This window comes from Rhineura floridana, chromosome 1 (genome assembly GCF_030035675.1).
Source record: "Rhineura floridana isolate rRhiFlo1 chromosome 1, rRhiFlo1.hap2, whole genome shotgun sequence".
NCBI lineage: Eukaryota > Metazoa > Chordata > Lepidosauria > Squamata > Rhineuridae > Rhineura > Rhineura floridana.
The window spans coordinates 118,455,327-118,478,267 of NC_084480.1; the positions used below are offsets into that span (position 1 = coordinate 118,455,327).

At 41.5% G+C, this 22,941-nt stretch overlaps 1 protein-coding gene across 18 annotated transcripts in view; it reads right to left on the bottom strand.

The window, feature by feature from the left end:
- The window catches only part of BNC2 (basonuclin zinc finger protein 2), a 626,204-nt gene that overhangs the window by 265,442 nt on the left and 337,821 nt on the right, over positions 1 to 22,941 (bottom strand). The window contains exon 1 of one of the 18 annotated variants that reach the window (XM_061630505.1): positions 20,657 to 20,856. The exons of 16 other annotated variants lie outside the window; for them this stretch is intronic. The gene's annotated coding sequence lies outside the window, so the exon portion shown is untranslated. Of the gene's footprint in view, positions 1 to 20,656; positions 20,857 to 22,941 lie in introns of those variants that run through there. One more of the 18 variants, XM_061630558.1, reaches the window with a different exon arrangement.

Consider the following 22,941-nt stretch of genomic DNA (forward strand, 5'->3'; position numbering starts at 1 on the left):
TAAACAACTGTATGCATCCACTAACAATGAGAACATGACAATAATATCATGGACTAAGTTGAGATAGATAATGAATGTGCACTGAGGTAAGACATCACCACCCTGCTCAGACCACTGGTGATATTTGTCCACCCACTGGTGTGTACACAGAGTCACCACAATACTCTACAACTCAAACAATAAAGATGTGTACAGCTGTATGCCGATTTGTTTCAAAATGGAGCCAGAGAAAACGGCTTCTCTGCTTTTTAAGCAAGCAGTTGCACATAGCCGTAGAGAGATGGAACAAAGGAGAAAAGGAACACACACCAGATACCAAAGGGGAATCTGGACTGTTCCATTATAGGTTCCATAAAGATACATTTGATGTACCATAGTGGGCTTTTCCATCTATCAAATGGAACATTAATTTTAAATAGTACAAGCTGAGAACATGTCTCTTTTAAGAACAAGCAAATGAGCCGTGACTATAGTTTCAGAGAGGAATAAAGCAGTGTCAGGGCCCCATTTCCCCCCTCAGAAATAAGGTAAATAGGAGAAATTGGAATAAGGACGACCAGAGGCAGCAGGCAGCCAGGTTGGGCCCTGACTGTTGGGCCCTGAGGGGCCCCTCCTTAGGGTGGGACTGTGAAGTTCTCACCCAGCAATCCGCAGCAGTGCCAGATTGCAGGACTCAACAACCTGTGCCGTGGATCTCAAAGTAGGAGCTCCCATGGACCCCACCCCCCACTTAAATAAGCCTGCCCGACCCACCTACATGACACATCAATGCATCAGCACAACACCCTGCTAGTGCAGGTCTGTCATCACCCAAGATGGTGGCAGGAGCATTCCTTAGGAGTTGATGCCTCCGCTGACATCTTGGGTGATGGCGTACAGGCAAATGTGCTGACACAAATAGGTGGGGAGGGAGGGCTTATTTAAGACCCACACCACCTGTATCGGGTTGAGGTGTTTGGCCTTATGGTACTGAGGGCCTGGCGCAAGTTGGTGCTCAAGTGCCTAGTCAATGCCTTGTGCCAGTCCTGGGAATATGAGACAAAACAAAAAACCCAATCATGAATCACTTCACTAAAGGTCTACTATTAACAGACCTTTAAAAAAAAAAAAAAAGCAGGATGAGTAATCAAAATGGTTTAACTTTTTAAATTATTTATTTATTTATAAGATTTCTTGCCTGCCCTTCAGCATTAGGTCCCAGGGCAGGTTACAAGAATAAAATATACAATTAACTGTAAGTTTATTTTATTTTCATTGCAGTTGTGGCTGTGAGGGTAGAAATCAGGTGTCACAATCCAACGAATAGATAGGGGAAGCTGAAATCCTAACTCTTGAAGGTATGAAGTTAACCAGCTTGATACACCCCACCAAACAATTGCCATTTTATTACACACTTCACTTGACTTTAGAATGTCCCACTGAATCGAAAATCCTTTATTTAAATTCTTCCCATACCATCAGAGAGTTGGAGTACAACAATATAAACAAAAAGTTTCCCACCAACACTAGCACAAGACAGAGGAAAGGGAATGTATAGGTCCAAGGGGCAGCCAGGCTCATTTCTGTAGCAGTAAACTATAGTTGAGTTACATCTGAACATAGACAATTTGTATATAATTGTGTGTCTGTGTTATTTTACTAGGCTTCTCAAAAATCATTGGTAAACAGAAATTATGATGTATAATAATTATACTTAGCAGATGCACAACATCCTATGGCAACAAAGAGTTTAAAAATGTGTTTTCTTATTTCTGTGCTCTTTCATATGAAGTCAAGTTAGTATATAAATATGGGCAATGGAAATATTCCACCATGGCCAATAGAATATTAAATCCCCATAGGCACAATACTTTGAGCATCAAGACATGGCATGTTGTTTTTCAGTTATATTGCTGCAGAGAATATGGAAGGAGATTTGAAATCTCAACCAGAAATATTGTTCGTCAATATGTTTCGTAAGACAAGACTTAAGATGAGCTTTCTGAATAAAGTATTTTAAAAGAAGAATGGTTGGGCCTTCTCATACCCACCACCAACCAAAAAAGAGGGGGGAATATTACAGTTAGATTACCATAACATTATTGCAAGATTAATCCAGTATTATTTACGAGATTCAACAACTTTGAATGTTGGCAATACTGCTTTAAATCTCTGGTCAGCCATTACGCTAACCAGGTGGGTGTAGTAAGTCACTATTTCTCAGTTTAACCTATCTCACAGATTGTAGCAATGATAAATGAGGTGGAAATTTTAAAGAACTAAGTATGCTGTAAGTCCGCAAAAATGATTAATAAAGATTCTTGTATGTAAGAAATTGGTATATAAGAAATTAGAAATTGTATGAGAGTAGCCTGACTCAGGCATGATGTCAAGCCATGGTTTAGCACAACATGCATGAGCTGGACCAAGCAAAATTCTGGGTTCACAATCACATGCTCCTGCCTCTCCTGCATGGCTGGGAGAAGGACTGAACCACTGTATAGTTTGACTTTCACAGCTTATCCATTTATTGTGTCATACAAACCCAAGATTGTGGTTTAAAACAAACTCTTCCAGCTCAGATACATAACAGGAAGCCATGGTTTGGCATTTCATGCAAACACAAACAGTGTAATCCTGAGGGTGTCCTCCATGCACTGAATGTAGAAAACACTGGACAGCCAATATATATATGTATATATATTTCACCTAAAAGAATGGAGAGTGGAGGAGGGGAAGGAGCAGCAAGAGTTTACTCTGCACTCAGTTGGCAGAGTGGACAACATACAAATAAAAGACTTTGTTGGAAGATAAAATCCTGCTTCTTATCATGTTTGCTTAGCCACTTTTTTCCTCCTTAGTAAAATATAAAGCACCTCCTAGTTAAATAATTAATGTAAACCTAACTTTAATGTAAAATTATTAATGATAAAAGAAAGTGACTCCTTTTATCTTTTTGTTTCGTTGCCTTCATTCTTGACCTTTGTTTGAGCCTAATCTAGGCTGTCATACGCAGGTTCAGCTCATATGCCAAGAACCATGGGATTAAACTGTTCATCTACTGGGAATGGATAATAAATGAGGATGTAACAGAAACAGCCAGCTTTGGAGCCCTCAGAGTCCCACTGTAATAATTTTGCAAGACACTTTGACGACAAAATCAGGTTCAAAACGTTGCTTGCCATTGGTCTTTAGTTCTTTTTCAATATCAAATATGGTAGAAGGGCCACAGACAAACATATATGGAGATTTATATTTTAGCTAGATTTTTAAAAAATGGCATTTCTTAATTTGAGATAGCTCCAATAACACAGGATAGACTGACACAATTTGAAAATTTTGTAGTGCCAATAGTTTCAGAACCAGTCCCTAGTACAAATCTTACTTCAGCCATGAGATCACTGGATAGTCAACACATCTGCCACCTCAGCCCACAATCTATAAATACAATGATTATGCTGAACTATTTTGCAGGTACATGGTGCATTTTTAAACACTGAAAAAGTAGTATTGTAAAAGCTAAGTATTATGGGTGATATCCAACTGTGGTTGCCTATTGTACAATTGACTTTTGCTTGTTCAAAGGTGAATTCCCATCCTTCTGCACCCCCTGCATCCCCATGTGCTCCTAAAATTTACTCCAGAGGATTGAGGGACCCTCTGGAACAGACTGGGGGTACGGAGGCTGTAGGGGGAGAAGAGAAAGGGGAAGACCCATTGCACCCACTAGCACAATATTGGACATTGTCCGAAGAGCGCAATCCTGTTTATTCCGAAGTAAGCCCGTCACTTCAATGGAACCTATTTCCTGTAAAGAAGCTTTCTCCAACAAGGCATCCTCCAGATGTTGGACTACAACTCCCATAATCTCTGACATTTTGACCATGCTGGTTGGGGTTGATGGGAGCTGGAATCCAACAGCATTTGGAGGGCATTAAGTTGTGGAAGGCTGCTGTAAAGGATGATTATAAATGCGGTCTTTATCTCGTAACACCTCACCATCAACCCAAACAGCAGAAATGACACATTCATAGCATGCTGCTTTAGTTAGAAGGCTAAACATTTCTTTTAATTCTGAATTATTTCAAACATGGGCATTTTCTCAGTATAATTCTAAACAAAAACTGCCACCACTTTATTTACAAAAGAAATGCTGACAGCTCTCTAATTATAACAGTGTTGTCAACCTGCTGCTTAGTGGAACAAGATTTCATTACGTCCTTTTTCTCCCCCCCTCCAACTCCCCAACTTGAAAATTCAATGCTCTGCTACTAATTATAAATGTCAAATGCAGAACAAAAGCTCTCTGGCTTGACTGGTTGACATCTGCACACAGGCACATACAGAATTCATTAATAATTTCAAGGTGCATGAAATGACAACAGTCTTCAAGTGGCACTGCTAATGGTTATCTTATTTTGTTCCCATTAATAAATACTAAATATAAAGACTTAATTAGTGTTAGGCGATCTTGATTCGGAATTGGCTGAGCAATTACGAGCTTTCTCAGTGAGCTTTTGGAACAAAGTTTTATATTTTCAGAGAGTATTCTCCAGGCTCATAATGTTGGTAGGCACATACTGATGTTGCCATCCACCAGACCATCAGTAAGGTTAAGCATAAAATCTTAATTTGTAATAATCCAATTCTCCTCAGCATGATTCAAAATCAGCTTTATAATTACAAGCCCTTTCAATTAATTTTTCTTTTTTTTTGCAGGGTGGGGAGGACTTGACTGTTTCTGTAGACTTTTCTCTGGGCTCATCATATTGGCACATGTATACTAACTGGGCATATGCTGATTATAATGTCACTTGGAAACTGCAGTTCCAGAACTAGTAACTAGTCATGGTGGAAAGCTACTTGGAAATTCAACCACCACTCTTCTCCAAACAAGTACATAGGGGAACAATAACATCATAAAACACGTTGGAAGAGACAATCAAAAGAATTGAACCAATTAGCAATATGAAATAAAAGGCTGCTTCATAGGTGGAATCATTCACAGCAATCAACATGAATTTCAGCAAGAGTAGCCAAAGTGTTGTCATTGTTACAAGTGCCAGACTAGAACCAGGTTCAAATCATCACTCAGCCATGAGGTTTACAGGATGATTTTGGTTTAGTCATTCAGTGGTGCCTTCAGGGCAATACTTCAGGTGCAAAGTCCAGAGCACCACTCAAAAGAATGAGGCAGGCTCCCAGATGCAGCAGGGCTGGCTTACCACACTGGGAAGTAATTGAAGTAATGCACATTACCCATTAAAGAGGTGATCCGTAAGATCATTAAGCCCAGAGTCTAAAATTTTCCAACAGTACTGCTACAATCACTATCTCTTAGCCTAATGTACTTCACAGAGTTGTTACGAAGATAAAAGTGTGAGGGAAAACCAGTGGATTTGTTAGCTGCCCTGAGATACTTGTGCTGCAGGATGAGATAAAAAATGCCTTGCTTAAATAATTAAATAAGTGCAAGGGCTTAACAAGAAAGCCTACTCGTGTTTACTAATCAGCTGGCACTGTAGTTCAAACAAGGGGGCATCACATGAATACATACCTGGCAGTTGGCCCAACCTACACATGTGTAGGCTTCTTCCCTATAGACAAACACAGTAATAATGCATGGTTGTTTATTATTTGTTATTTATTTATTATTTATTTATTTATTTATTGCACTTGTATACCACCCCATAGCCGAAGCTCTCTGATGATGAACAGTACTGCCAGGTCCAAGAGAATGTGGTTAATGAGTCAAGGAAGTTGTAACAGGTGAGAAAGCTTCCTTCAGAAAATGGTAGTTTTGTAAAAAAAGAAATTTTATTTATTTATTTATTTATTGGATTTCTTAGTCGCCCATCTGGCTGGCTAACCAGTCACTCTGGGCGACGTACAAAATAAGCAAAATAGCACAAAATGACACATCAATACAATAACATTAAAATCTAAAAGCAATGATGTTAAAATCTAGTCCACCCCAAAGGCGTGCCTGAAGAGCCAAGTCTTACGACTTTGGCAAAAGAAATGCAAGCAGGCAATAAGAAAAGCAAAAAACAAAAACAAAAAATAAGGAGCAATATTGCCAACTCCATCAGCTCTAGGGAAGCAGTTGGATTGTTGGACTACAAGAGAATTAGTCTTGCTGAATAAGGAGTGGGGAAATAGAGCGGGAAATACTTTATTCAGAAAATGGAAGTCTTGCCCTAATGAGGAGAAAAGAACACAAACTTTGGGAAAAGTAATGCAAGTAGACAATAAGAGATGCTAAAAAAGAATGAAGAGCACATTGCTAAAAACATAAAGGCCAGTAGCAACAACAGCAACAAAATCTTTACATACATTAGTAGCAAAAGACCATCTAAAGAGGTGGTTGCATCTTTGGATGACAAAGGAGTGCTAAAGGAGGAAAAGGAGACTGCAGAGAACGGATCAATTTTTTTGTGGCTGCCTTCATCACAGAAGTAGAAGGGAAGATCCTTGTGCCTGAACTGACTTTTTCAGGAAGGGAGACTGGAGAACTGAGGCAAATAAAGATGAAATTCTAGGCCTTGAATTAACAAATCACCCAGCGCTGATGGTATCTACCCACAAGTTCTAAAATAAATTCAAATGTTAAATTGCTATTCAAACAAAAATACATAATCTGTCCCTAAAATTGGCCTTTGTACCCGAGGACTGGAAAGTGGCAAAACCCTGGGACAATCCAGGATACCACAGGTCAAGTAGCTTAACCACCATTATGGATAAACTGGTGGAAAGCATTATTAAAGATAAATATATAGTAGAATACATTTTCCCTGACGGAGAATCAACACAGCTACTGCAAAAAAAAGCCCTGGCTCACTAATCTTTCAGAATTCTTTGAGTTTGCCAACAAGCATGTGCTTGTGGTTAGCTCACATAGATATGTGTACTCGGACTTCCAAACCTTTTCTCACCATAAGCTCTTGAACAAGCTCAGCAGTCATGGGATAAGAGGACAAGTCCTCTCTGGATCAGTAACAGTGTAAAGAACGGGAAGCAGAGAGTAGGAATAAATGGAAAGTTAATGGAGATATGGAGTCCCCACAGAGATTGTATTGGGTCCAGTTGATCATAAATGATCTGGAGTAGAGGCTTAGGTGCTCAAGTTTGCTGATAACATAAAATTATTCAAAAAATTGCCAAGAGCTCCAGAAGGATCTCTCCAAAACTGGATGAATGAGCAATAAAATGGTGAATGTGTTTCATTTGTAAACAAGTATAAAGTGGAGCACACTGGGACAAAAAAACCCAGACTTTATATATATATTATATATGGCCTGGCAGTGAGTAACCAAGGAAGAAACGTTGAAGTCATAGTGGGTAGCTCAATGAAAACACAGATCTAATGTGAGGCAGTTGTGAAAAAGAGGGATTCTATGTTAGAGATCAGTAGAAAAGGGATCAAAAACCTAATAGCTACTACTGTAATGCCTTTATACAAATCTATTCTGTGAACGCACTTGGAATACTGTGTACGGTTCTGGTTACTGCAACTCAAAAAGGGCATTGTAGAACTAGTAAAGATATACAGAAAGGCAACCAAAATGATCAAAAGGCTGGAGAAACTCCCTTATGAGGAAAGGTTACAATATGTGGGGCTCTTTAGTTTAGAAAAAAAGGCAAGTAAGGTGGGCGGAGACATGATAGAGGCATATACAATTATGCATGGATAGAGATAAGTTTATCTCATGATACTGGAATCCATTGTCATCCATTGAAACTGAACAATAAGACAATACTTTTTCACACAGAACATAATTAAAACTCTCAGTTCCACAAGACATGAAGATGGCCATCAATTTAGACATCATTAAAGGGGGTGAGACAAAAGAGAAGACAAAAATAAACAAACAGTTATTAAAATTACATAATTCTTATAATGATCAGCTGGAATTGAAACAGTTCAGGGAGAGGAGGAGCACAATGGAGAGGCTCTGTTTGCCATCTTTCCCTTTGCTGAATCCTGATGGATTGGTTGCTGTCAGGTGACAATTGAGGAACGAGCTCAATGGAACTGGTATCTCAGGGTAACACTCTATGTGACAATGTGAAAACTGGCACCAAACTAAACTCTCCCCCCCCAACCCTCATAGCTGGACGGATGGTGATTTTTTTGGGGGGGGGGGTGTTGTAGCTGGAAAGGAATAAACCTCCCCTCCCCACCTGCTGTGTTCCTGTCCTGATAACAATCAGGTGCCATGTGACTGTGGTTACTTTAAATAAAACAAGAGACATAGCTGTGCATGACATATTAAGCGTTACATGTAGTTTAATCCTTTGTTGTTGTTATGTGCAAGTCGATTACGACTTATGGCGACCCTATGAATCAGTGACCTCCAAGAGCATACGTCATGAACCGCCCTGTTCAGATATCGTAAGTTCAGGTCTGTGGCTTCCTTTATGGAATCAATCCATCTCTTGTTTGGCCTTCCTCTTTTTCTACTCCCTTCTGTTTTTCACAGCATTATTGTCTTTTCTAGTGAATCATGTCTTCTCATGATGTGTCCAAAGTATGATACCCTCAGTTTCATCACTTTAGCCTCTAGAGACAGTTCTGGTTTAATTTGTTCTAAAGGTAAAGTAAAGGTGTCCCCGCACTTATAGTGCAAGTCATTTCCGACTCTTAGGGTGACGTCTTGCAACGTTTACTAGGCAGACCGTATATATAGGGTGGGATTGCCAGTTCCTTCCCCGGTCTTTCTTTACCGCCCAGCATATGCTGGGTACTCATTTTACCGACCACGGATGGATGGAAGGCTGAGTGAACCTCAACCCTTTTTACCGGAGATTCGACTTCCTCCTTCCGTTGGAATTGAACTCAGGCCGTGAGCAGAGCTTCGGCTGCGTTACTGCCGCTTACCACTCTGCGCCACGTCTTTTTTGCAGTCCATGGTATGCACAAAGCTCTCCTCCAACACCACATTTCAAACAAGTTGATTTTTCTCTTATCCACTTTTTTCACTGCCCAACTTACACATCCATACATAGAGATCGGGAATACCATCGTCTGAATGATCCTGACTTTAGTGTTCAGTGATACATCTTTGCGTTTGAGGACCTTTTCTAGTTCTCTCACAGCTGCCCTCCCCAGTCCTAGCCTTCTTTTGATTTCTTCTGTTGTCATTACTTTAGTCTTTTTGACATTTAGCTGCAGTCCTGCTTTTGTGCTTTCCTCTTTAACTTTCATCAGCATTCGTTTCAAATCATGACTGGTTTCTGCTAGTAGTATGGTATCGTCTGCATATATTAAATTATTGAAATTTCTCCCTCCAATTTTTACATCGCCTTCATCTTGGTCCAATCCCACCTTCCTTATATGTTCTGCATATAGATTAAACAAATAAGGTGATAAAATGCACCCGTCTTACACCCTTTCCGCTGGGGAATCCAATCGGTTTCTTCATACTCTGTCTTGACAGTAGCCTCTTGTGCAGAGTATAGCTTGTGAATCAGGACAATCAGATGCTGTGGCACCCCCATTTCTTTTAAAGCATTCCATAGTTTTTCATGATCTACACAGTCAAAGGCTTTGCTGTAATCTATAAAGCACAGGGTGATTTTCTTCTGAAATTCTTTGGTCCATTCAATTATCCAACATATGTTTGCGATATGATCTCTGGTGCCTCTTCCCTTTCTAAATCCAGATTGGACGTCTGGCATTTCTCACTCCATATATGGTAAGAGCCTTTGTTGTAGAATCTTGAGCATTACTTGCAGGGGATATTAAGGCAACACTTCCATAATCACTGCATTCCCTGGGATTCTTTTTCTTTGGAATTGGGATGTATATTGAACGCTTCCAGTCTGTGGGCCATGTCAAAGCTGAGACACCAGACTAAGATGCATCCAAACTCAGAGGAAGGCAATGGTAAACCACCTCTGAATACCTCTTACCACGAAATCCTATGAACAGAGTTCAATCCTTAGAGGTCCGAATTCCCAGCTGTCCTTCTGCAGCCTCAATAAACATGTGCTTAGACTAAAATACACAAACTCTTAAGTGTAAAATTTACCATATTTATTTATTGGGGGGAAATATTCATTTCTCCCATCAACAAACAATCATTACAAAAGCACGTCATATATTAGGCAGTGTTCTAGTTTGACATAATATGCTCATTCTCTTGAGGAATTATCATAAGAAGTCTCATACTAAGATAAGAATTGTGCCAACTTTTATAGTTCTGTTTGTCAGTATAACTCCTCTAACATCACAGGGTTAACAGGACTGTTTCCTTCCAGGGTCATTCCTATCATTGTTCTGTCAAATCAATTGTTTTACATCAAAATGAGCAGTGGTAACAGTTCCAATTTATGAGACATCAGTAAGCCTACAAAGGGTTTGGTTTTTTAAGCTCTATGTCCTTAATACCATAACTACAACCTTAAATTCTTTTTCTTGCAGGATACATTCCATGGATTCAACTAGGCTCAATTCACTTGTTTTCCTGGCAGAATGATAACCACTAAAAATCTGCTTTCAAACAGTCCAGTTCCATGCTGTTTCATTAATACATGAAGCTCTGATCATATGGAGTCAAACTGATCGTGCAGTTCCTTACCATACTAATGTCAGGAAATGAATTGTGCCAGCAAAGAGACAAATGATCTGATTGTGTGCTTGATTGAATTGTTTATTCTGCTGCCATTTTGCGTTAGTTTGTTTATATAATCTACCTAGGGTAATGTTCTTTTTTTAAAGGCCAGGTGTAAATAGATAAAATGTAGTAAGCAACAGCACAGCCCCATCACATTATTATGCTACAAGTATGGTGGGAGTGTGCAAGCCTTAATGATTGCAGACCACTTAGATAAATGCATGAATCATGCCATAGAATGTCCAGTCAGGGTAACCAGCTGGAAGAAATATCTCATTGGAGCCTTTCCAATGCTAAAATTCTGTGTACCTTGCTGGCAGTTTTGTAAAGAGATTGTACTTGTCTATGGTACAGAGGAGGCACAACTAATGAAAATCACAGCATCCAAAAGTGTATCTACATTAAATGATTATGGTCAACCATGCCAAAGGAGAGTCAACTGAATATAGTATATGCGAGAATCGAGAAAAACTATGACACCTTAACAGAGCTTGGAAGATTACTTTTAAAAAGGAATAAATTATAATGCTACATTGCCCCAAAAAGGAATAAATTATCATTACAATTACAATTGTTCTGAAAGGAATTGATTGCTTTACCATGTCTCAAAAGTAATCACTACAATTACATTTAAGTTACTTTAAAAAAAATCAACCTAGAGTGGCTACAAAGTTCTGGCCTTGGCTGCTGCACACCTAAGTAGTCTAAAACAACATTAAAAATAAACACACATAACAGAGGTAATAGAATTTTTTTTATCTATAAGATAGCAGTGGTGGTCTCTCCACTGGTAAAGGAGGCTGGGAGGGAGGCAGAGGCCACTGCTCAGATCTTTGCACATCAAACCAAGTGCAGCGTCCTACACACACACACAGACTCTCAGCCAGCAAGCATCATCTCTCTCACTCAGCTGGACCCTGCTCTGCCACCAGCTGAGGCACACCCACCGAAGCAAGCATTTTCCCAAGGTGCAAAAAAGTTTAAACATTACAAATGCAGCAGAGTAGCCAGGGAGAGTGGCAGAGGCTGCTTCGTGCACTAAGTACAAACAAAGTATTAACATACATACACACACATTGCCGTCTCTCAACTCCACAGTTTTTTTATCTCCATTCCTAATGGAATCCACTGGATTCCTGAATGCCCTGGGGAGTTCCCAGTACATAGAGCAGGTGACCCTGTTGAAGCCCTTGTTACGCTGTGGAACAGCAAGGCGCGTCGGGCTCTTGACATGGTTGCCCCCGAGTGCCCTCTCCAGCACTGTGGAGCCCGGCTTGTACCTTGGTACACCAGTGAGCTAAGGGCAATGAAACAGGCTGGACGACGGCTAGAGCTCAAGTGACGAAAGATGTGCTGTGAGACTGATTGGGCATGAGTAAAGCATCATAACTGTGCCTACTGTGTGACGGTGAGGGCAGTGAAGAAGGCCCACTTCTCTGCCTCCATCACATCCTCAAGTAGCTGTCCAATGGAGCTTTTCCACAGTGTCAGGGGTCTGCTGACATCAACTTCAGGAAATGGAGGCCCACTGTGAATTTATTGCAAGGCATTTTGAAGGTAAAGTTGCTCGCCTCCATAGCAATCTTGATGCCCCATCCACATCTACTGTAGTCCCCCCCCCAATGAGGTGTGCAGTGCAACGTCTGCTGCAACCTCTTGGGAACGGTTTCAGTTGATGCAGCCTGATGACATGGACAAGGTGCTTGCGATGATGCAGCCAACAACATGTCCTCTTGACCCTTGCCCTTCTTGGCTTATTAAAGCTTGCCGAGGGGCTCTGACCGAGTGCATCCTACATGGTGTGGTGTCAACGCATCATTGCAGGAGGGAGTGGTTCCAGCCACTTTGAAAGAGGCGGTGATCCGACCACTCCTGAAAAAGCCCACACTGGACCCATTGGTTTGTAACAACTACTGACCGGTTGCAAAAAAACCCTTCTTAGGGAAGGTGATTGAGAGGGTTGTGGAGCAGCAACTGCAAGCACTTTTGGATGAAACAGATAATCTTGACCCATCCCAGTCTGGGTTCAAGCCTGGTTATGGGACTGAATCGGCCTTGGTTGCCCTGATGGATGACCTTTATCGGGAGAAGGACAGGGGAAGTGCGACCCTGTTATTCTTACTTGATCTCTCAGCGGCTTTTGATACCATTGCCCATGGTATCCTTTTGGGGCGACTTGGTGAGCTGAGTACTGGAGGCACTGTTTTACAGTGGTTCCAATCCTATCTCTAGGGTCGCTCTCAGAGAATAGCATTGGGTGACTGTCTTTTGGCCCCCTGGCAGCTGTGCTATGGGGTGCCGCAGGCAGGGCCGGTTCCAAGGGGTGGACAGGTGGGGCACTGGCCCGAGGGCCCGTGAGGCTACAGGGGCCCCTCTACTCCCCTTCCACGATTTGTGGCAGGATCGCTGCCGCGGATCGCACGGCAAGAGCTCCGGGGCTCTGCCATTCCCTTGCTTAACTTACCTTGTTCTGTGGTTGCACACGCAGCAGTGCCCTTCAGAAAGATGGCGGCTGAGTGAACTTCCGGGAAGGGTGACTTCGCTTGTGCCTGCTTTTGAGACGGGCTCCCGCCTCAAAAGAAGCTTATTCAGATATAAATCAGTCAGAACATTTTTTTTTTTGACTGATGAAATTTCTCCCGGGCAGGGAGAAACGTAGAGATCAACCTCAAAAGCCTGTTTTTGTTGGGAGGACTGGATTTCATTAATTTATGAGAAAAGGTCCAGCCAGCAATGCCAGACGGACTTCCGAACAAGCTCTATCTGATTAATGCGATACGTTTATCTTTTCTTCAAAGAGAAAACGGACTAACAGGCAAGCACCCTTCTTTCTATTATTTTTTTTACTTGGTTTAAATTGTTGCAGCAAAAAGAGATTTGTCAAATGAATCAGCTTTAAAGAACTTCTGGGTGAGCTATAACTCTTCTCTGTTATTCATGAAATTAACAGCTTATCTCTGTTTCTATTGCAAAAAGCTGTCCTGGAAGTGCATTCTAAAGATATAAACAGAAGAGGGATTTCTATTCCGAGGAACATTATATTGTCTGGGACTATTCTCTTTTTGGTCTATTTTATTTTGACGAATCTGCTTCTTCACGACGCCACTAACTGTTTTGATGCTGGGAACTAAATTTATTTTGTATTCTTGAACATAGAGAGATAAGGCAGGCTGCTCTGTTTATACTGTGATGTCATCAAGCCTGGAATATTAACCCAATTGTTGCTGAAATAAGAAGTGGTTCTTCTTTATTTTTGTTTTGTTTTGTTTTCGTGGTTTTAAAAATGGCAATCAAGAAAGTGGCTGAGAATCTGGAAGTAATTATGTTTCAGAAAATAATGGATGAGATTGAGATAACGAAACAAACCCTGCGACAGGGCAGTAAGGAGCTGAAAATTGAACTGAGCAAAATGACGCAGGAGCTTAAAGAAATAGGGGATCCTGTGAGAGAGGAGAATGAGATCACAGATGAGAAAAGAAAAAATAAAGGGAAGATACAAGCCCTGGAGATTGGAACAAATGTGGAATTGGAAAAAGATCTGGAGTTTATGGATATTAGAAATAAAATCTACTGTTTGGAATTTAACGTTATCTCTGAAGAAATTAATGAAGATATTAGAGATAAAGTTATCAATGGCTTGGATAATCTTCTGGACTGGAATGACGTGATGGAGCTTGATATAGAGAAAATCTATGGAATTAACTGCAGCCATGTGACAATGGAAAAACTCTCAAGAGATGAGCCAGTGTATTTTGTAAAAAAGAAGAACAGAGATATGACTTTACAACAATATTTCAGCAACTTATTCAGAATTGATGGCAAGAAAATATTTGGGATAGAGGAAATTCCCATCAGACTCTTATTATATGACTATGGCTATGACAGCAAGATTATTATGGAATACTGATAATGGAAGATTGGACACTGAAATTACTGGACTTAACAGGACTATTGAAGATGGAAGATGGAATTAATATGGATAATGGAATAATGGCTATTGAAATTATTGGACCTAACAGATTTTGATGAGATGGATTAATCGATATGTTTATTTGGACTATGGTTATGACAATAAGATTATTATTATTATTAACGAGATGGATTAATCGACATGTTTATTTGGAGAAAAATTGATAGATATATTTCTTAAAGAATTGAAACCTCTCTTTGACTTTTTGTGGAAAGAATAAAGTAATGTTTATGAGATTTGATGATTAATTAAGATAACTACTGGAGGAAAGTGATTTTATAATATAATTTAAGAGACAGGATTGTTATATATTGTAGACCTATAACTGATTTGATCTGTGACAAATGGGAAGTCAACATTTTATTTTTTTGTTTAATCATTTTTGTTTTGTTTTGTTTTTTGTCTTTGAATGTTTTATGATTTTGTTTTGTATGTTTTATGAAAATTTGAATAAAAATTATTGTAAAAAAAAAAAAAGATGGCGGCTGAGATTTTCCTAAGGGGCTGAAGTCTCTGCCACCATCTTGGCTGATGGCACACATGCATGCTGCGCGCTCGCATCCCTGCCATAACCAAGATGGCAGCAGAGGCTTCAGCTCCTTAGGGAAACAGCAACCATCTTTCTTAAGGGCACCGCTGCGTGCGCAACCGCAGAAAAAGGTAAGTTAAGCAAGGGAATGGCGGAGTCCCGAAGCTCTCACTGTGCGAGAATCGCGGAAGGGGAGCGCTGGGGCCTGGCGTAGGCTTTTGCCCAAGGGCTCCAGCATGTCTGAGGCTGGCCCTGGGTGCACACACGCACGTGTGTATGTGTGCATGCATACATGCGTGCCAGGGCAAGCTGGTGCCCAAGGGCCCTGGCATGTCTGGGGCTGGCCCTGGCCGCAGGGTACCATCTTGTCCCCCATGCTGTTTAACATCTCTATGAAGCCCTTGGAAGCAGTCATCAGGAGCTTTGGGGCGAGGTGTCAGCAGTATGCTGACGATACCCAGCTCTATTTCTCCATGACATCTGAATTGGGGGAGGCCGTGCAAGCCCTGGACTGCTGCCTGGACTTGGTAGTGGGCTGGATGAAGGCCAATAAACTGAGTCTGAATCCTAGCAAGACGGAGGCGCTGTGGGTTGGTGGTTCCCGAGTTCGGATAATTGGTCAATTGCCTGCTTTGGATAGGGTCATACTCATTCTGAAAGAGCAGGTCTGTAGCCTGGGGGTTCTCCTGGATCCCTCTTTGTTGCTAGAGGTCCAGGTGACCTCAGTGGCTAGGAGTGCCTTTTACCAGCTTTGGTAACCTCCAGGCTGGATTACTGTAATGCGCTCTATGTGGGGCTGCCCTTGAGGTTGGTCCAGAAGCTGCAGCTGGTGAGACTGCTCACTGGGGCAGGGTATCACCAACATGTCACCCCACTGCTGAAAGAATTGCACTGGCTGCCCATTTGCTACCAGGCCAAGTTCAAGGTTCTAGTTTTGATGTACAAAGCCCTATACAGCTCGGGACCAGGATACCTGAAAGACCGTCTTACCCCTTATATACCCAGCCGATCACTGAGCTCTGCAGGTGAGGGCCTCCTGCAGATACCATCTTATCAGGAGGTTCGTTCTGCACAATATACGAAACGGACCTTTAGTATGGCAGCACCTACCCTGTGGAATTCCCTCCCTTTGAATATTAGGCAGATGCCATCTCTGCTATCTTTTTGGCACCTTTTGAAGACTTTCCTCTTTCAACAAGCCTTTTAGGTTGAGACCTATCCCGGTCTGCGTTTGTGTTAGAATTGCTTAATATGTTTTTTAATAATGCTTTTAAGCCTTTTTTAAAGTTGTTTTAAAAATGTTTTTAACACTGTTTTGTTTTAATGTATTTTAAGATGTTTTTTATGATGTTTTAAAGTGTTTTTAGCGCTTTGTTTGCCGCCCTGGGCTCCTGCTGGGCGGGAGGACGGGATACAAATTAAATAAATAATAATAATTCCACTGCTGCCTCCTTCTCCTCCTTCATCCACATCCTTGCCCTCTGGCTCCTTTCTCCCTCCACTCCATTCTTCTCCACCACTGTCCATTTTTCTTTCAATTGTTTTCTCCACTCCACCCTTATCTCGCTCTCCATCTCCTCCCTTGTTGCCTCCTCAACACCCAGAGAGCATGAGGGAAGACCGATGCTGTGCAGAAGCCCAGTTTGAGGCACATTATTTTCATCCATGAATCACAGGAGCAGACTTCCCCTGCTCCCTCCCCCCAGTAACTCCCAAAAGTAATGCTAGAAACATTACAATTACTCCTTGTTCTATTACAATAAAAATGTAAAGAAATTACCCACTTGTTCCTCAAAAAAATAATAAATTATAAGTAATTTATTTTTTGTAACTAATTACTTCCAAGCTCCACATCTTAAGCAAAATGTTGCAGTGTGTATCCTCATCCTTCTGACAGGAATGCTCCTTTCGAGCCACGGACTAATGATGGAAGTCTATACATCAAGGACTTTGCAGATTTGTGAAAAGGCATTTTTTAAAAAGTAGCTTAAAAACTATAACATTGTGTAAAAAAAGGAAGTAATGGCAGCTCTCATTTGAGATTCACCCACTGCACACAGGTTAAGAGGAAGCTAACTGCAATGAAAAAAGAACATTTTCCACTCTTCCCACAGCCTCTGCCCTGGAATTTAAAATACCAGGAAACTTGGAGGCAGCTGGACCCCTCCACTCTGCCCCACAACATTTTGCAAAGAACAGAACAAGACTCTTGGTGACTCTTCTAGGGACCAAATCAGGCAACAGAAGCACTAAAGTAACACCAACACCACTCCCCACCTTAAAACAATCTTGCATTTATTTATGTACACATGTTGGTCTTTAGCCACCCCATTCAGAGGGCAAAGAATACTTTTTGCTCATCTAATTTCCATAAGTAATGGTAGTAAGCTTTTTTATCTTTATTGTAGAAATGCTGTCCAACACATCAAACTATTACGAGCACTATAATAACTGGTACTCAGTCACCAAAATGCTCCATACCAAAAGAATTATAACATAGTGTAGAAGTCCTAGTCCTAATAACAGTAACATGTGCCTCTTTGGGAGCTGATCTTCTGCATCCCTTGATTATTTTCTTACAACTTCAATTCAGTTTGAGGCATAGAATCTACAAGAAAAGAGTGAGGCCCTTAGAGACTAATGGATATGTTAAGGGTGATTCAATAGCTCAGTTTGCAGGTAATGCTAAGCCAAACCATGGCTAAGCAAGCCAGAGAAAGAGTGTGGGTACACAGAGCAAAAATCATGGCTGCTTCACTCCACCTCCCAAAAAACCATGAACAGTAAACCAAGAACAAGCCTTGACAGCTCAAGGTTTCTCCAGGTAGCACAACAGCAGCAAGACCAGGGGAGAAATGAAGTAGCTGCATTTTTTGCTCTGTGTAGCCACACTCTTTCTCCTTTATACAAAGCCATAGCTTGGCCTACCATTACATAATGCCTTGAGCCACATCTCTTGAATAACAATTTGGATTCTGCTGGGGGCGGGGAGGCAGCTGTTCTTTTATGATGAGGTTTGACACCAGCTGTGCTAATCAATGTGGCTTTTATTCAGATCAGCATTAAGACCCTTCATAGTAGATAATACATTACCAATCTCAGTTATGGGGGGAGGTCCCTCTCCCTGATAGGGATGGGGGCCTCATGTGAGCCAGTCCAGCCGCCCTCCCTAGGTCTTCACACAGTCTATACCACTGATGTGTGTTGGTTGATGTCTCCTATCTCTGTGCCTCTGGATCTGTGTATCTCTGTGTATTGTGTCTTTATAGCCAGAGGTGACTGACATGAGTTGTCTCTTATAATGGCCCATAGGTGGTGCTACCTCATCTGAGGATACTTTCCAGTTGTTTACTATGAGTCATGACCTGACCTTGTGTGTAGACACAACATGACCATGTACTGTCTACTTCAAAAGATACGTGACTCATCTCCTCTAGTCTTGTGGCAAGTGACCTAACAGGGAAAGGATATGTGACTTCCCGTGACAGAGGTCACAACTAATCAGCCAACTAATACACAGCTCTATAGCTGTGTACTTTCAGACCCTCTACAAATGAGGCACTGAAAGGGCCAATTGCTGGATATATGCATTATCCATATGACAAAATTCCTTTGACTGTACAACATAATTTGAACTACTTTGAACTGTGGGCCTCCCAATCTTGAGACCAAATTCTGAAGTTTTGACTCTACCCTTGTACAGACCAAGTGAAGCATTGATGCCAGTGGAAGGTTTTTGATTATGTAAGAACTATAAAGTTGACTAGTTTTCAACTTTAGAACTAGACATCCATTTATTCCAGGTCTGACTAATTGTAATTTTTTTTATGGTGCAAGTAAAAGGGGGAAAGTACACTAAGGCATTCAAAGTCACATAGTCTCTGAAACCCTATACAACACAGTGTGTTGGTTCATTGTAACAAGGGTATTACAAGAAAAGCAACAGCAAGCTTTCCATTTTTATTTTTTTTTAAGAAAATTGTTTTTGGCTGCAGCAGTGAGACTTCTCCCCCTTGGCACCATTCTTTTCCCAAAACATCCAGAACAATGCGGGGAAGACACAGTTGCCAGGCTGTTTGGAAGAGTACTGCCACAGCATCCAAAAAATATTTTTTAAAAAAAGAGGGTGGGGAGCGTCTGTCACCTATGACCAGAGCTTGGAAGTAATTCATTACTTTTTTGAGTGGGTAATTCCTTTACATTTTGACTGTAATAGAACTGGGAGTAATGTTATTACTTTTGTGGAGTAACTGTAATGTTTCCAGCATTACCTTTGGGCATTACTTGTGGGGGTGCAGCAGGGGAAGTCTTCTGTTCCTCTGATTTGTGGATGAAAATCATGTGCCTCAAACTGGGCTTCTGTGCAGTGTCGCTCTTCCCTCATGCTCTGTGGGTGGGTAGGAGGCGACAAGGGAGGAGGTGGAGAGTGAGACAGGGTGAAGTGGAGAAAACTTTTTTTAAAAAAATGGATGGTGGTGGTGAAGAATGGAGTGGAGGGAAAAAGGAGCTGGAGGGCAAGAACATGGATAAAGTTAGAGGAGGAGGCAGCAGCAGAATGGAGACAAAGAACCATGGAGGTGAAAGATGACAGTGTGTGTGTGTGTGTGCGTGTTAATACACCACCACCCTCTCTGGCTACCTTGCTGCATTTTTGCATCTCAGGGGAAAATGTTTGCTTGGGTGAGTGCCCCTTAGTTGCCGGCAGCGCAGGGTCTGGGAGGTGGTTAAGTGAGAGATATTATGATTGCTGGTTGTGTGTGTGTGTTGCACTTGGTTTGATGTGCAAAAATCTGAGTAGTGGCCTCTGCCTCCCTCCTCACCTCCCTTACCAGCGGAGAGACCACCCTTGCTATCTTAGGGTTAAAAAGAATTATTCTACTACCTCTGTATGTGTGTTTATTTTTAATGTTGTTTTAGGCTACTTAGATGTCCAGCAGCTGACCTTGTAGACTTTTTTTAAAAAAGTAACTGAAATGTTGTAGTGATTACTTTTGAGAAAAAGTAAAGTAATCAGTTACTTTCAAAGCAATTGAATTGTAACAGCAATTACTACTTTTTTGGGCCATGTAATTGTAAGTGTAATTTATTCCTTTTTAAAAGTAATCTTCCAAGCTCTGCCTGTGATACTTTTCGATAAAAGGGCAACATATATAGTAAAAATAAATTTAAAATGGTAGCATATTAACATGAACTGTGATTCTAAGGCTTTAAGGACTTAGCTCACTTTCACAGGGCTGGTGCCAAAGGAAGTCATAGTTGGGTCTTGCCAAGGCCTGCATTTTTGCAGGGGACCCATTGCAACCTTCTGGTCCTCCTAGTGCTGCTCCTCCTTCTCTTTGCTGTTGTTGCCCTTTCACTTGCTCTGTCCAAGCATGTAAACCAACCTTCTCTAACCCACAGCTCTCCAGATGTTATGGACTCCAACTCATCCCTGACCATTTCCATGCTGGCTGTGCCTGGTGGAGGTTGTTTTCCAAAATATCTGGAGGCACCACACCAGTGACAGCTGATGTTAAACAATGACAAGAGTGAAAAGATGGAGCAGCATTCTCTGCCTACCTTGTGCTGTTGCTCTGGGTAGTTGTGCAGATTGAACACATAGAGGGCAATGGCAATAGTGAAGATAAGGAGGTGAATGAAAGCACTTTGCCCAAATCCTGGAGCACTTCACTTTGGGTTGCCATATTGCTCAGTTAGCCAGGTTTTACTCGGATTCTAGCCATGTTTCCTGGTGCCCACTTAGCCTATTATGTGTCCCAGATTCCCAGTTTTCATTAAAAAAAAAAAAGCAAGTCTCTAGCCTTTGTGGATCCAGAGATACAAGGCAAAATGTGGAGACAGTTTTCTGAACAATGATTTTGTGAGAAATCAGCCTACTCTCGTCTTCCATTGCTCTTAGCCAATGAGGGATACCACAGCCGTCCTAGAAAAATCAAGAAATAAATTTATTTATTTATTTATTTATTTATTTATTTATTTATTTATACCCTGCCCTTCCTTCCAGCAGGAGCCCAGGGCGGCAAACAGAAACACTAAAAACTCTTTACAACATCATAAAAAGGCCTTAAAATACATTAAAACAAAACAACGTTAAAAACATTTTAAAAAACTTTAAAAACATTTTTTTAAAAAGGGTTAAAGATATTAAAAGACATATTAAAAGCAATTCTAACACAGACGCAGATAGGTCTCAACTTAAAAGACTTGTTGGAAGAGGAAAGTCTTCAAAAGGCACCGAAAAGATAGCAGAGATGGCGCCTGCCTAATATTTAAGGGGAGGGAATTCCACAGGGTAGGTGCTGCCATACTAAAGGTCCGTTTCCTATATTGTAGAGAACGAACCTCCTGATAAGATGGTATCTGCAGGAGGTCCTCACCTGCACAGCTCAGTGATCGGCTGGGTATATAAGGGGTAAGACAGTCTTTCAGGTATCCTGTACACCAAAACTAGAACCTTGAGCCTAGAACCTTTATTCTGCCTGCCTGCTGCATATGCAGAATCTAGGCACTTTAGAAAACTGCACACTTTCATTTGATCAATACGTGCAGCTCCAACCCTTATCCAGATATTATAGCTCACTCTCTGGTTGAGTCAGCAAGGAGAAGCAGCCTTCATCTCAATTGCCTCTCTGTCTCAGGGTATGTGTCTTAATACAAGATATTATGGTTTTGGGGGAGGAGATGGATGGTTTCTATGAATCTCCTCGCTAGCCTCTGATTTGGGATCTGCAAAGGAAGAAACCTGCCCTATTGGTCAGACTAGTCTTTAGTAATCTAATAGAGTGGCCAGGTGAGCGAATGGGTCTATCAAGTGCCCATTAACAAGTGAATAGATTTTGGACAGAGAGATCCTATTGCTATTGAAACTCTTCAGGAGAGCCCCATGCCTCCTGAGGCCAAAAGAGGGACTTGTGACTTAGTCTAAGGAAAGGCTGGGAACTACAGACATGCAGAGAGGCCTGCTCCCTGCATGATGGCTTCAGGATGCCTCCTATAAGCCTGATGGAAAAGCAAGATCCCTTGGACTGCTGATGCTTTGAACCCCTCCATGTTATGCTCTGGCTGTGAATGTTTGTGTAAATAAACCATATTTCATAAAGACACCACAGAATCTACTGACTTTCTTTCCAAGGAAACCAAACCCTGGGCAAGTGCAGGGACCCCTGGAGATCTCTCACCGCTTGGAGACTGGGGTGGTGTGCAACTATATAAAAGCAAACCTCTCTGTAGAAAAAGCTGAGGTATTAGCATTTGCATTTTTCATCTCTGCCCCCATGCTGTTAAATGGTGCTTACTCCCAGGTAAAGTTGCATTGGAATGAAGGGTCACTCACCCCGTTGCCCAGCAGAGCCTCAGTTCAGCAACTCAAAAAAGGTTAAAAATTATTTTTTAATATATATCGTTCAAAATGACTGGTAGGTATCTCCCCACCAGAGATCACTCTACTTCATTTCCTCCCCAGGGATGGCTGGCTGGCTGGCTAGATACATATTCAATGCAGTGCGGGGATGCAACCTTTTCCTCTCTTAAGACCAATAGGAATGGAACAATTCACATCACACTCATCACCCTGGGAAAACTTATTTGCTTACTATGTGTTTTTCCCCCTCTTGATGCTACATGTTTGACCCCTGGCAGTGGCCGAGATCTTTGCCATTCCCACTGCTATGCTAGGTTCTTGGGAACAATGCAAGCTGGGGCTTTAGCTCCTTCAGCAGACACCAGCAGCAGCATTAGTCATGGAAGTCAGAAAATGGCTGGGTGGGTAAGGTACACCTCTCTTTCTCACTACAAGCTGCCCTGTCTAATGTTAGCACAGCTTGCCAGATCTCTGTAATTCGCTG